We start from the raw sequence: 11,945 nt of genomic DNA, 5'->3' as shown, positions 1-11,945 counted from the left end.
AGATTGAGGCAATTTTAATTTTTGTTCCTATCCACAGTGGCCAGGAACTGGATTTTCTCCACATTAAAAACCGACTTGTGTCCAACTTTGCCCTCGTTGGAAGGCAAGTAAATAAGAACGGTTTCTACGATATTGTCCCATTGACTATTGTACACACTCATTAACCCTTATGCTCGAATGGCCTCCGAGCCTTGATAAGTGTAAAAATAAAAAAATAAAAAATAGCTCTTTTTTTTTTGTTTTTCTTTTTTTTTTTTTTTTTTTTTTTTTTTATTATCGGTCATTGTTTACTTAATAATTAGTCAACTCAACTCTGATGACGAATAATACTTAATAGCGAGCTTAGTCATTGCGTCGGCAACGTTTAATTACGGAAAGAGGCGAGGAAATCAGAGCAGACTTGCTTATATTGTTCTGAGTTAAGCGTCGACGGTGCGTGCTAAGGACAGCCATGAATAAAACATCCTTCGCTTTTGTTCAACCCAGAAAGGCAGAAAGGGTGAAACAGACGATACAATCAATAACGGGAAAATCTCTACAGTTATTGAAATAAACATAAATAAATAAATTTGATCTTTTTCTCTGGGGAATAAATATAATAATACGTACTCGTAAGACTCATAGACATTCCATTGTTGATTAAAGAGAATGTCGCTTAATTGGTGTTTCTTAACAATAAATCTGTCATTAAAAAAAAAAAAATGCCTATTTATTTTTGTTTTAAATAATTCAATATTTCGTCTAGGATTCATTAATAGTCCTATGGTGTAAACAGGTATCCGAGACGGGCGAATGTGAAAAAATTATTAGCTTGTACAAGTTACTTTCTTTCTTTTTCCTTTCATTCAGCTTACTCTATCCTTTTATTTTTTTTTTTTTCTCCTCCTACTTCCTACTTAGTGTAATGGGATTCACAAAAATCAATTGCTTTCTTGGAGGTTCTCACAAACACAGACGTCCCTGAAATAAATAAATAGATAAATTTTAAAAAATCACGTAAAGGTGTATACTCGACATTTTCAACTAATAAAAATGATTCTCGCTCGTTCGAAACGATAAACTTTAGGAGTCCATGTGAAACACAATTTCTGATAGAAACAGCAAACTCGACAAGCAAAACCCTAGAAAGAGAAAAGGAGAGCAACAATAACAACAATAAGCATGGTCAAATAAAGACCTTAAGCGCATCCCAATAAACATGACTTGTGTCAAGCTGAAAATCCCTAAAATACTCCTGCCTTCTCTGCAATCACGCCTAACTTACAAAAAAATAAAGAAGAAAAAACTGAAGTTTTAAACAAACTTATTTCTAACTTTCGTGACTTTTTCCTTACAACAAGCATTCTAAAATGACAAGAACTTTTAACTTTTCTAACGAACCATTTGCTCACTGGCAATATCTTTCACGCTTAAATGTAAATTTGTATAGATGTAAATGTGTTTTGTTTGTTTTTTTGTTTTGTTTTTTTGTTCTTGTTTTTTTCCCCCCTTTTTTTTTTTTTTTTTTTTTCACAACGACTTTTGGTAAAATTAGCACGTGCTAAATGATGGTACTAGTGCATGAGCTGGCCTGGGCGTGGCTTATCACTCGCTCGGATTTCTCCGTAAAATGACGTCACATGCTGCCATCTGACGGAGAAAATGGACGAGGGGTGGAGGTGGGGGGCTTACAGAGAGAGAAAACGCGAAAAAATAAATGGCCGACAGGGGGGGGGGGACTAGCAGCGCCAAATACAAGTTTCCAGAATATTTCAACACGAAACTGTTTGAAAAAATTAATTATAGCATTTTCTTTAATTACTATAAAATTAATATAGTGGTAAAATTATTTTAAAAAAAACAAAGAAAACAGAAGCCAAACCATTTCAAAAAAGGTCAAATTCACGAAATTAGCCATTAAAAGAATAATAAATGGTAACATTATCAATAAAAGTTACTTTCCAACTTATCTGCATCATTCGTTGGTATTTTTAAGTAGTTTTAAGTGCTTTTTATTTCATATCGAATGTTAGAGCGGTTTCGGCTAACCTTGCGAAGTTCTGAAATGCCATAAAACATACCCCGTTTTTTTTTTTAATAATTACTACTTTTTTAAATAGAAAAATGAATGATGCAGGTAAGTTGCAAAGTTGACCTGAACAGGAGTTTTGTGCGACTTAAGGTGGTTGACGTAGCCAGCTTTTGACAAAAGCACTCGTTCACAAGTGTTGCATTTCCAGCTGTGTGTGTCATGGTTAAGACCATCAATTAAACCTTTGCAAAGCTCTCACTTCAGATTGCTGTGGGCCTGCTTTCTTTTCTCTAGAGCATCACGACTTTCACGTACAAACTTACACCACTTCAGTATTTGCAGAGTAAGTTCTTCCCATGTGTCGATGTCGATTTGTATGACTTTCAAATTATTCTTTAGAGAGTCACTGAACCTCTTCTAGGCTAGTGTTGAGGGCGCTTGCCATTTTTATATTTCCCCGTAAAAATTTGTTTTGGCAGCCTACATTCATTCGAACCAAGTGGCTCACCCAACGCATGTGACATCTAATTACAAGGGTCTCAACACTAGAGCAACATGCTCTCACAAGGACTTCAGTATCGAGTACTTGATGTTTAAGATACGTCTGAAGCATTTTTAGTGAAATCGTTCAAGCCATTTAATGTGCCTTTGATGCAATGTCCATGTCTCCGATGAATACAACAGTGTGGTTAGCACACAGGTCTTGTAAACACAGATCCTAGTCCTGTCTGCGATGCCACGATCAGACCACACTCTCTTCTCCAACCTTCCAAAAGCTACAGATGCCTTCTGAATTCGCCTGTGGAGTTCAGTGTCAAGACAGCCATCCCTCGACAGAGAACTACTAAGGTACACAAATGAATCAACTACACCCAGTCTAGCACCACAGACCATGATGTTTGACTCCACGTATGATTGGCCCGGTGCAGGAGTGAACATCACCTTTGTTTTAGAAAGACTAATCCTCAGACCAAAGGCAGTGCAGGAGTCAGAAAAGCTATCCATTATATGCTGCATATCAGTGTGCGACAAAAACAGCATCGTCTGCATACAGTAACTCCTTGACAAAGACATGAAGCAGCTTGGTTCTGGCATTAAATCTTCTAAGATTAAAAATGCGACCTGTGGTTCGAAACTTTAACATGACACCTCTATCGCAATCTCGAAATGCATGAGCAAGTAGAGCAGCAAAATATATAGAGAAAAGAGTAGGGGCAGGAATATCACCTTGTTTGACACCATTTCACACTGGGATTTCATCAGACAATTTTCCGTTAAACAAGACTCGAGCTTTCATGTCCCTGTGCAGTTCCTTGAATATTCTAACAAAGATTTGAGGACACCCTACTTTCTCTAAGATTAACCAGAGAGCATTCCTGTTAATGGTGTCAAATGCTTTGGTTAGATCCACAAACTCTTGATACAGTGGTATCTGTTGTTCAGTGCATTTCTCCTGGACTTGCCGGGCTGAAAAAATCATATCCATAGTTCCTCTGCCAGACCTAAAGCCACTTTGTGACTCTGGAATAGCATTAGGATAAACATCCTCCAGTAACCTGTTTAATAGAAGTCGTGAGAACTTTCCCAACAGTTTCCAAAAGCATAATCCCATGGTAGTGGTCACAAACATTCTTCTGTTCCTTTCCTTTAAGCAGGGTCACCAAGACACCATCAATCCAATCCTGTGGAACAGGAGCACCTTCCCAGATTTCCTCAATAAAACCAAGGATAGCATTAGTAATATTCACACCTCCAATCCTAAGAAGTTCCACCGGAATACCATCCAAACCAGGTGCCTTGCCACTGCTGATTTGTGTAATAGCCAACTGCACCTCAACCAGATTAGGCAAACGATCCATCTGTACATCGTTGTATTAAAGTGACAACCGCTTGTATGATGCAAGTGTCACTCTCTAAGTCTCCGCAACAATAACCCAGTGACAAGCCATTGCAAGATGACTGATAATTGCTTTGATCGCAGATTTCTCGTAAGAGTTGTCCTCTCCTATAAGGATTGCCTCCACCACGGCTTACAGGAGTTCCTTTATATATATATATATATATATATATATATATATATAAAATCAAGTGGTGTCCTGCCTTGTACAGGCATTGTGACAATGGCTCCCCATATATCTCTCTCCCTTGCAGCATTCATGAATTTCACGTTGCTATTTTCTTTGGTTTATTCTTTGCTGATTGTCGGAGAGTGGTTGGATTACGATCAAGTGCCACCTGTTTATTATGATAATCTTTTCCGAGCAAGGTGTTCTGATTCAGAACTCTATTCACGCTGTTTTTCGAATAATATATATATATATATATGAAATTAGTGTAGATAACTTTTAGACTCTTTAGTACTCGTATTCTATGAACCATATTTCTGAGAAAAGGGGGAGGAATTGCTATTCCTGTGGTCAGAATTCATTCATCTAACAATTCTTTACTAATTTTTTACCTGAAATGTTATTTTTTTTATTTATTATTATTATTATCATTTTTTTTTAGCTCCTTACATTAAGTGGCTTCCTACCTTGTCTGGAGCAATGAAGTATATAATGAGAGTTGAAAGTGTCCGAGAACATTCTAGATAAAAGTTGTTCATGTGTAAAGAAAAATTGGATAGATATATCGCCATGCAAGATTGCATGTATTGCAGCGTTTGTAACATGCCACTCAATAAGTTCAAGGTCGAAATAATAAAACAACATTTAGGCCAGATTTTACTTCATCAACATCATAGTTTTCTAAGGTGATAATTAGGGCTATGACAACAGCATATTCCTTTGATTGTTTTGACTCTCGAGTGTGTATCCATTGGTATCTTATATGTTTTTATACAGAATGATGTTGTTGTCAGTTGATTAACTGTGTCTTACTGTTCCGGATATATACTCGAGAGTCAAAACAATGAAAAGAATATGCTGTTGTAATAGCCCTAGTGATAATTGCAATGCTTCTCTAACAATTTCTTTTTTTTTTACAACGAGTTGACTGTGGCCTCAAAGTACACCTCCATTTTCAATAAGATTTCTTCATTGGAGTCACATTTTTTTCCTTGTAACATTCTTTTGAGGTCTATAAAGTCATTGGTCACTGGGAACAAGATCTGGAGATTAGGGTGGGTTTGGAAGCAGTCCAAATTATGTAGTTTTATCATCATTGCACTTGATTTGTGACGCATTGCATCATCTTGGTTAAAGTGCGCCTTTTTCTTCTTTATTTGTGTCCGTTTGTTTACGATTTGTTCTATCAAAAGTATCAATAATGCCACATAACATTTATCATTGATAATTCTTCCTTTCTCCCAAAATCTTGCTTTCTTGACTGCTGGAAAACTGCTTCTGCAGTAGCAGTTTGCAAGAATTCTGGCGAAAGAACTGACCCATTAAATTATCGCCCCGTTTGCCTCCTCTCTCTTTTTGCCAAAATCTTAGCGTCCTTAATTAATTAAGCTCTAGTCCACACTTCTGTCAACCAACAGTATGGATTTAGGCAAGCCTGTTCTACTGCAGATATCCTAACTGTAATCTCTGAATCTATCTACCATGCATTGGATAAGGCAGGGGGGGGGATATATCTAAAGTCTTTAAGAGAGTATGGCACGATGATTATCTCATGAAAATCAAATCATATGGTATTACTGAACGAATACTTAACATAATTAAATCCTTCTTGAATAAAAGAATCCAGTTGTCTTCTATGGTCGTATGTCAAAACAATATGATATAAATGTGGGTGTGTTGATCCTTCAAACTTTATTATTCTTGATATTCATAAATGACTACCCTGATAAAATTGTCTCCGGGATGGGTATATTTGCTGATGATACTAGACTCTATAACAGACAAGAGGAGAAAATCAATGTATACTTATCCAAAGGAATGATGAAAATCCTAGAGGAAGACCTCCAGTCTGTAGTGGAATGGGGACATAAATGGATAGTAACGTTCAATGCTGCCAAGGCAAAGCTTCTTTCCTTTAATTACTACAAGAAACTTTCTCAACCTCTAATAGCCATGGCTAACGATACATTACCTGTACTTCATTCAAACTCCTCGGCTTAATCTTCACAGGGAGCATGAATTGGAACAGATACATTAAGGCATTGCCAAGAAAACCGGAAGTCAAAAGGAGCAGATAATCTTTACCCAGTGATTCCCAACCTTTCAAATATAGCAACCCATTTTAGAACAAATAACGAGGAAACGCCAATCCTTAAAACATCTAAATTCATTCATTTTTGTACAACAATCTGCCATATACTGCAATTATTAAATTATATTTTTTTATTCGTGAAGTAACTATACATTCTGTAAATTCATCATTAATTTATAATTTATTAATAAAAACTTCCAAAGATTCGACAGAAAATAATTAATTGCAAATCAATGCAAAACTATTCAAATACATAAATTTCCACTGTTATATAAAGTATGTTTATGAACTAATCTTAATGAGAGGGTTGGTATTGTAGTTTTTAGCAAGCAATTCTACCCTGGGTTCCGTTGTTGATATGGTACACCTCAAGTCGTCATCCACATTTAATTGACTTCAGTACTTGTTTTTAAGAATGAAAAGTTGGAAAAATGCTGCTTCATATGGCAATAAATTTCTTATAACGATTTCTGATATTATTGGGAAATTTGGAGAATTTTCTTTTTTTCTACATAGAAGTCACCACTTATCAAGGGCCGAAAGCCACTAGGGGATAAGGGTTATTGCGTGTACAGTAATCAATGCGATAGTATCGTAGTAATCGTTAGTATTGGAGATTTGATAAAGTGTCTTACTTAAGGGGCGGTACATCAGGAATTTGTTTATGTTGGACTTGAAGATATCCAAGTTGTAGTCAGGTGGGAAACAGGCAAACAGAAGAGAGTTCCACAGGCGTGCACTTCTAAGAAAGAAGCTTTGTTCATGGAATCCACGTTTTGATTTAGGCACAGATAAAGAGTGGGGGAAATTTTTCACAGTGGATTCAGCTAGAAGGGTGTTTTTCGTGAAAGATTGACGAGGGGGGACCAGAGATTGGAGTTCAGACGAGCACCTGCCATGGAAATAACAATAAAACAAGGATATGCTCGCAACGTCTCTTGTGTGGGAAAGAGGTTGCAGGGTAGAGAAAAGGGCATCCCCCACTAAGCCACGAAGTCTATTTTGTACTCTGTCAAGGCAGGATAGGCTGTTTTTAGCAGAAAACTGGTGGGAACTAAACTGCTGCTCAGCTACTTTAGATTTAACAGACTGAGCATATAGCTCCCTTGCATTTTTTATTACTCTTTTACAGTGGTTGCTGGCAGTCCTGAAAGCAGCTTTAATCTCCGAGCATCTATTATGTTGCATTAGTCTCCAAGCCTCTATTACTTATGGAAAAAGTTATTTCTGTGCGTGATGGCAGCAGCACATTCTGGGGAGAACCATCGCTTGCTGTTAGGTTTTTGTTGGGATTTTTTGGATGGTATGAATCGGTCTATGCCTACAATTAACCATTCAGTCAGGTCTGACACTATAGAGGACACATCCTTTTAAAACATGGAATGCAGAGGTAGATCAGATAGAAATGTACAGAAGCTATCCCAGTCAGCCATAGAGTATTGATATACTGTACGGTGATGAGGTAGATCTGAAGACTTATTACATTTCATTTTTATCTTAACTGATACAACCGAGTAGTCGGAAGATCCTAGAGGAGACAGAACGGAACGTGAACATAGCTCAGGGAAGTTGTGAGAAAAAGGTCTAGAAGGCTTGCATACTGACCGGAAGTATTGGGCACACGGGTGTGTTCGTGAGCAATCTGAGTGAGGTCATAGGCAATGGCGAAGTCATGACAGAACCTCCCCTTATCATCTGTCTTGTTCGAGTGGGTCAGTCATTCCACATTGTGAACATTGAAGTCACAACAAATGTGGATATTAGCTGAAGGATGAGCAGACAGGATGTGGTCAATTTTCTTAGATATACTCTTAAAGATAGGAACTCCGCTGTTGTAAAGGCGATAGAAGACAAATATAAATGTAGTGGTGTAAGCAAGTGCAACCCAGAAGTACATATAAGGTAATTTAGGGTCTTCTCTGGAGATATCCCTACCACACGGAAAGTCATCCTTAATGTAGGCACATATTCCATGCCCATGGCGATCTTGGGGGTCAGATTTAGATGTTAAGTATCCTTTAATTATGAACTCATCTAGGGAAGTGGTCGGCCCTATACCAGTTTCGCTTAGGAAGAATATGTCCGGTTTCGTCTCCTGTAATTGGGTTTCAACCTCTGAAAGGTTGGAACGTAGACCCCTGATGTTGGAGAAGGAGACCTAGTAGTAGGGGTCTACATTGGAGGATGGGGTTCTAGGTCTATGCACATTTTTTTTCTGGAGATATTTCATGTTGAGGCTTTACCCAAAATTCTTGTAATTGCAGTTTATCAATGTTTTTCATGTGTTTTATATAATATTCACATTCGGCTAAAAATCAGTTGGTGACCCCATGGTATTGGTATCGCGACCCCCAAATGAGGTTGCAACTTACAAGTTAGGAACCACTGCTATAACCTAATCTTGGAATTATATTTCAGAATCTACTATATAAACGGTTATATGTTTGTCTGTCTGTTTGTCTGTTTCCATATTTTTAAACTTTATCTCCTTCGAAACTAAAAGTCACAGGACTGTGCTAGGAGCCTCAAATGATTGAATTTTTATGGACCGTTTTTTTTATGGGTCTTTAGCCGTAAAAATAGTTTTTAAGGGGCCAAAAATGGCTCAAAATTGAAAAAATCGTTAAATATTTTGTACATTCATCTTAGTTTATTTTTAATGTTTAAATTTTTTATCAGTTTGTATGCCTGTCAGGTTTCTACAGTCGTGACGTCACCAGCTTTGAATGCTACAGTTTCGGTTTCGATTCTAGCTGATGGCACCTAAATACTTATTTTTTTTTTTTTTTTTTACTTTTGAAATCACGACTTGAAATAATATATACGAAATCTGGACAACTTAAAATATCATATCTAAGCATATTTTATGCCCGGGCAAAGCACCCCCCCCCACACACACACAAGTATAAATTAAAAAAAAAAAAGCATTATCTTTACGGTCTTTTATTTTTAAGGTAAAGAAAATAAAGTAACGCCGGGGTAATGGGTGATAAATCTAAATTGACCGAAACAAAATTATTCCAGTAAAAAAAAAAAAAAACATTAAAATTACTGAATATTTTAAGAAATAAAGATTTAGTATACAACTCGGGTAATAAATCATCGCTGATAATTTTATTTGAAAATTAGTATACGCCCCCCCCCCCACACTCCTCTCACACACATGAATGTACATTGTCCTCTAAGAGATACAGCTCTCTCACGGAAAAATCAGTTGGGATTGGGATAAAAATTAAGATTACCCCAGTTGTGAAGAATTTCTTATCTTTTGATAAAGAACGGATCGACTACAACGTTTTTAAGCCACTGGAGCAGTGGAGCTGGAGCAGTGGAGCACTGAGTCTGCATTTTCATATTTTGAAGTTTATTTTATTTATTTATTTTTACGGTTATCTTTTCGCATTCGAGATATATTTATTTGATAAAACTTTTAAAGAATTTCATCATATTTATATTTGCGCGGTGTTATTTTGGGGAAAATATAGCAGAAAAAACAAAAAACTACATGGGCACTCCTTCTATGACGTAATAGCAACATATGAAATTTCTGTTTAGTCACGTGATATTCATGGGAGTGACGCTAGAAGCAATCGAGGTCAAGCAGCTGCTGAGATTATTTGCATTTTACCTCGTTACCATTAGTGTATAAAGCGCTCTTTGTGTAAACAAATCGAGCTTAGGTATTTCGGACGATGTCAAAACATCGTTAATTCACGACTCGCACAGCAGTGTATTGGTAAGGAGCCTTGACTGTCGTACAGGCGGTCGGGTTTCAATTCTGACTTGAGGTAGTTGCCTGTCTAGCCGCACTGATTAGCTGTGAAATAGCGAAACGGTAGTGGATGTGGTGGATGACTATATATATATGATGAGAAATATGGAAATAGTATTCTGACAAAATAGAGAAATAAATAATATATATATATATATATATATATATATATATATATATATATATATATATATATATATATATATATAATTAAAATAATTATGTTCCTATTTACTTGCTTCCCCACGAGGGCAGAGTTAGACACACTGTCGGTTTTTAATGTGAAGAAAATCCAACTCCCCAAAAAGGGGCACTATGGATAAGAACAAAAATAAAAATTGTCTCAGTAAAGAAGGATTTTTCCTCCACTGACCGAGAACAGAAAAAGCAAAGTGTAGTATCAAAACAAATACTACACTTTGCTCTTAATTATTTAGTTTATTTTCTGAAAAAGTACAATTAGAGTGAAGATACAATATGTAAAAGTCCGATTAACAAACTTCGGCATGAAGCCCTAATAAGAATGCGGGGTGGGGGCGGGTCGAGGGTCTTTCTATTGTCTACGAAACTTCAGATTACTAAAAGCCAAAGAGTTAAAATAATTATGTTATCAAAGAGTAAATCTTTAACAAGAAAAGCTCTCAACACCATCAAGAGGAGTAAAAACAATAATATTATTCTTTCTCCACTTTCTCTTCTATCTTCCTTGTTTTTCCTTTCTTCTTTTACTAGCAGGGATGCCCGGCATTGCCTTGGTGTATTGGGAGGGGGGTAGATAAAAAAAGGTTAAACTTCTGTAAAAAATCGGAAAAACAACAACAACAAAAATAAACAGTGAACTGCCTGGCGTCGCCCGTGTGGTAAAAGGAAAAAAAATGTTGTTAGGTAGGTAGGATCGAACCTGGAACCTTGAGGCGAAGGTGAAAAAAAATCAATGATGGCAGAATAACAGAAAAGTGATTTAATTTAACAATTAAAACTTAAATGACAAGTGCGTGAATTTAATGATAATGAGGTTAAACATATCCCGCAGTTAATTTTTGCTCCGAGGCAGTTTTTTTGTTTTCTTTCCCCAACTTCGGCTGCTTGTTTCCCCAAGATGTTGGGGGGGGGGAACCAGCTCCCTAGTGTCCCAATGAATAGCAATTGTTTGATATAAGGGGTTTCCCCGCATTGATCAAACCTTATTGCTTTTCTGGACTCCCTTGCCACAAGTGCCAGGAAGCTGATGCTACAGGGGTTCAGTTTCGCTTTTTATACTGAAAACAAAACTAAAACGTGGCAAGTGGAAAAAAATTAACCTCTGCGGTCTCTATGAAATTACTCAGCCAATTTTTGGTCTAAACATTTGAAATTTTACATAAAATGTATTCAGACATAGGGCAAACTTTTTAATCCGTTTTTGGCCGAAAATTTGGCTGCCAAGGGGTCAAAGTTTAAAAGATTTGACCTTTGCAATCTCTAGCAAACTATTAAGCCAATTTTCGGTCTAAACATTTTAAATTTTACATAAAGGATATTCAGACATGCACCAAGCTTTTTAATTAGTTTTTGGGCGAAATTTTCGCTGCCAAGAGGTCAGAGTTGAAAGAATTGACTTTTGCAGGCTCTACCAAATTCATCCGCCAATTTTGGGTCTAAACACTTGAAATTTTAGATGTAGGTTACTTGGGCATTGATCAAACATTTTAATTTGATTTGAGCCCAAAAAATAAATGTTAAGGGGTCAAAATTGGGGTCAAAGTTAAAAAAAAATTGACCTCTGGTGTCCCTAGCAACTTTTCTCTATGGTAGTTAAGGAAGCCTATTATGTTGAAAGCATTACGGTACATATCCACACTTTTAAATATATGCCTAAACACTTGAACTTTTAGATATTGGTTCCTTAGATGTGGATCTAACTTTATATTTTGATTTGAGCCCAAAACAATAAATACTAAGGGGTTATAATTGGGGGCAAAGTTTTTTTAAAAATTGACCTCTACGGTCTCTACAAAATTACTC

General features: G+C 36.6%; 1 long non-coding RNA gene across 1 annotated transcript in view; it reads left to right on the top strand.

The window, feature by feature from the left end:
- Positions 1-741: 741 nt before the first annotated feature.
- The window catches only part of LOC145288110 (uncharacterized), a 28,784-nt gene continuing 17,580 nt past the window's right edge, over positions 742-11,945 (top strand). Inside the window, exon 1 of the long non-coding RNA XR_013869265.1 lies at positions 742-819. This is a non-coding gene — a long non-coding RNA (uncharacterized LOC145288110). The remainder of the gene's footprint in view (positions 820-11,945) is intronic.

This window comes from Euprymna scolopes, chromosome 11 (assembly GCF_053919585.1).
Source record: "Euprymna scolopes isolate OS-2025 chromosome 11, ASM5391958v1, whole genome shotgun sequence".
Classification (NCBI taxonomy): domain Eukaryota; kingdom Metazoa; phylum Mollusca; class Cephalopoda; order Sepiida; family Sepiolidae; genus Euprymna; species Euprymna scolopes.
Note: the sequence above shows the minus strand (reverse complement) of the source record. Positions and strands in the feature narration are given on the sequence as shown.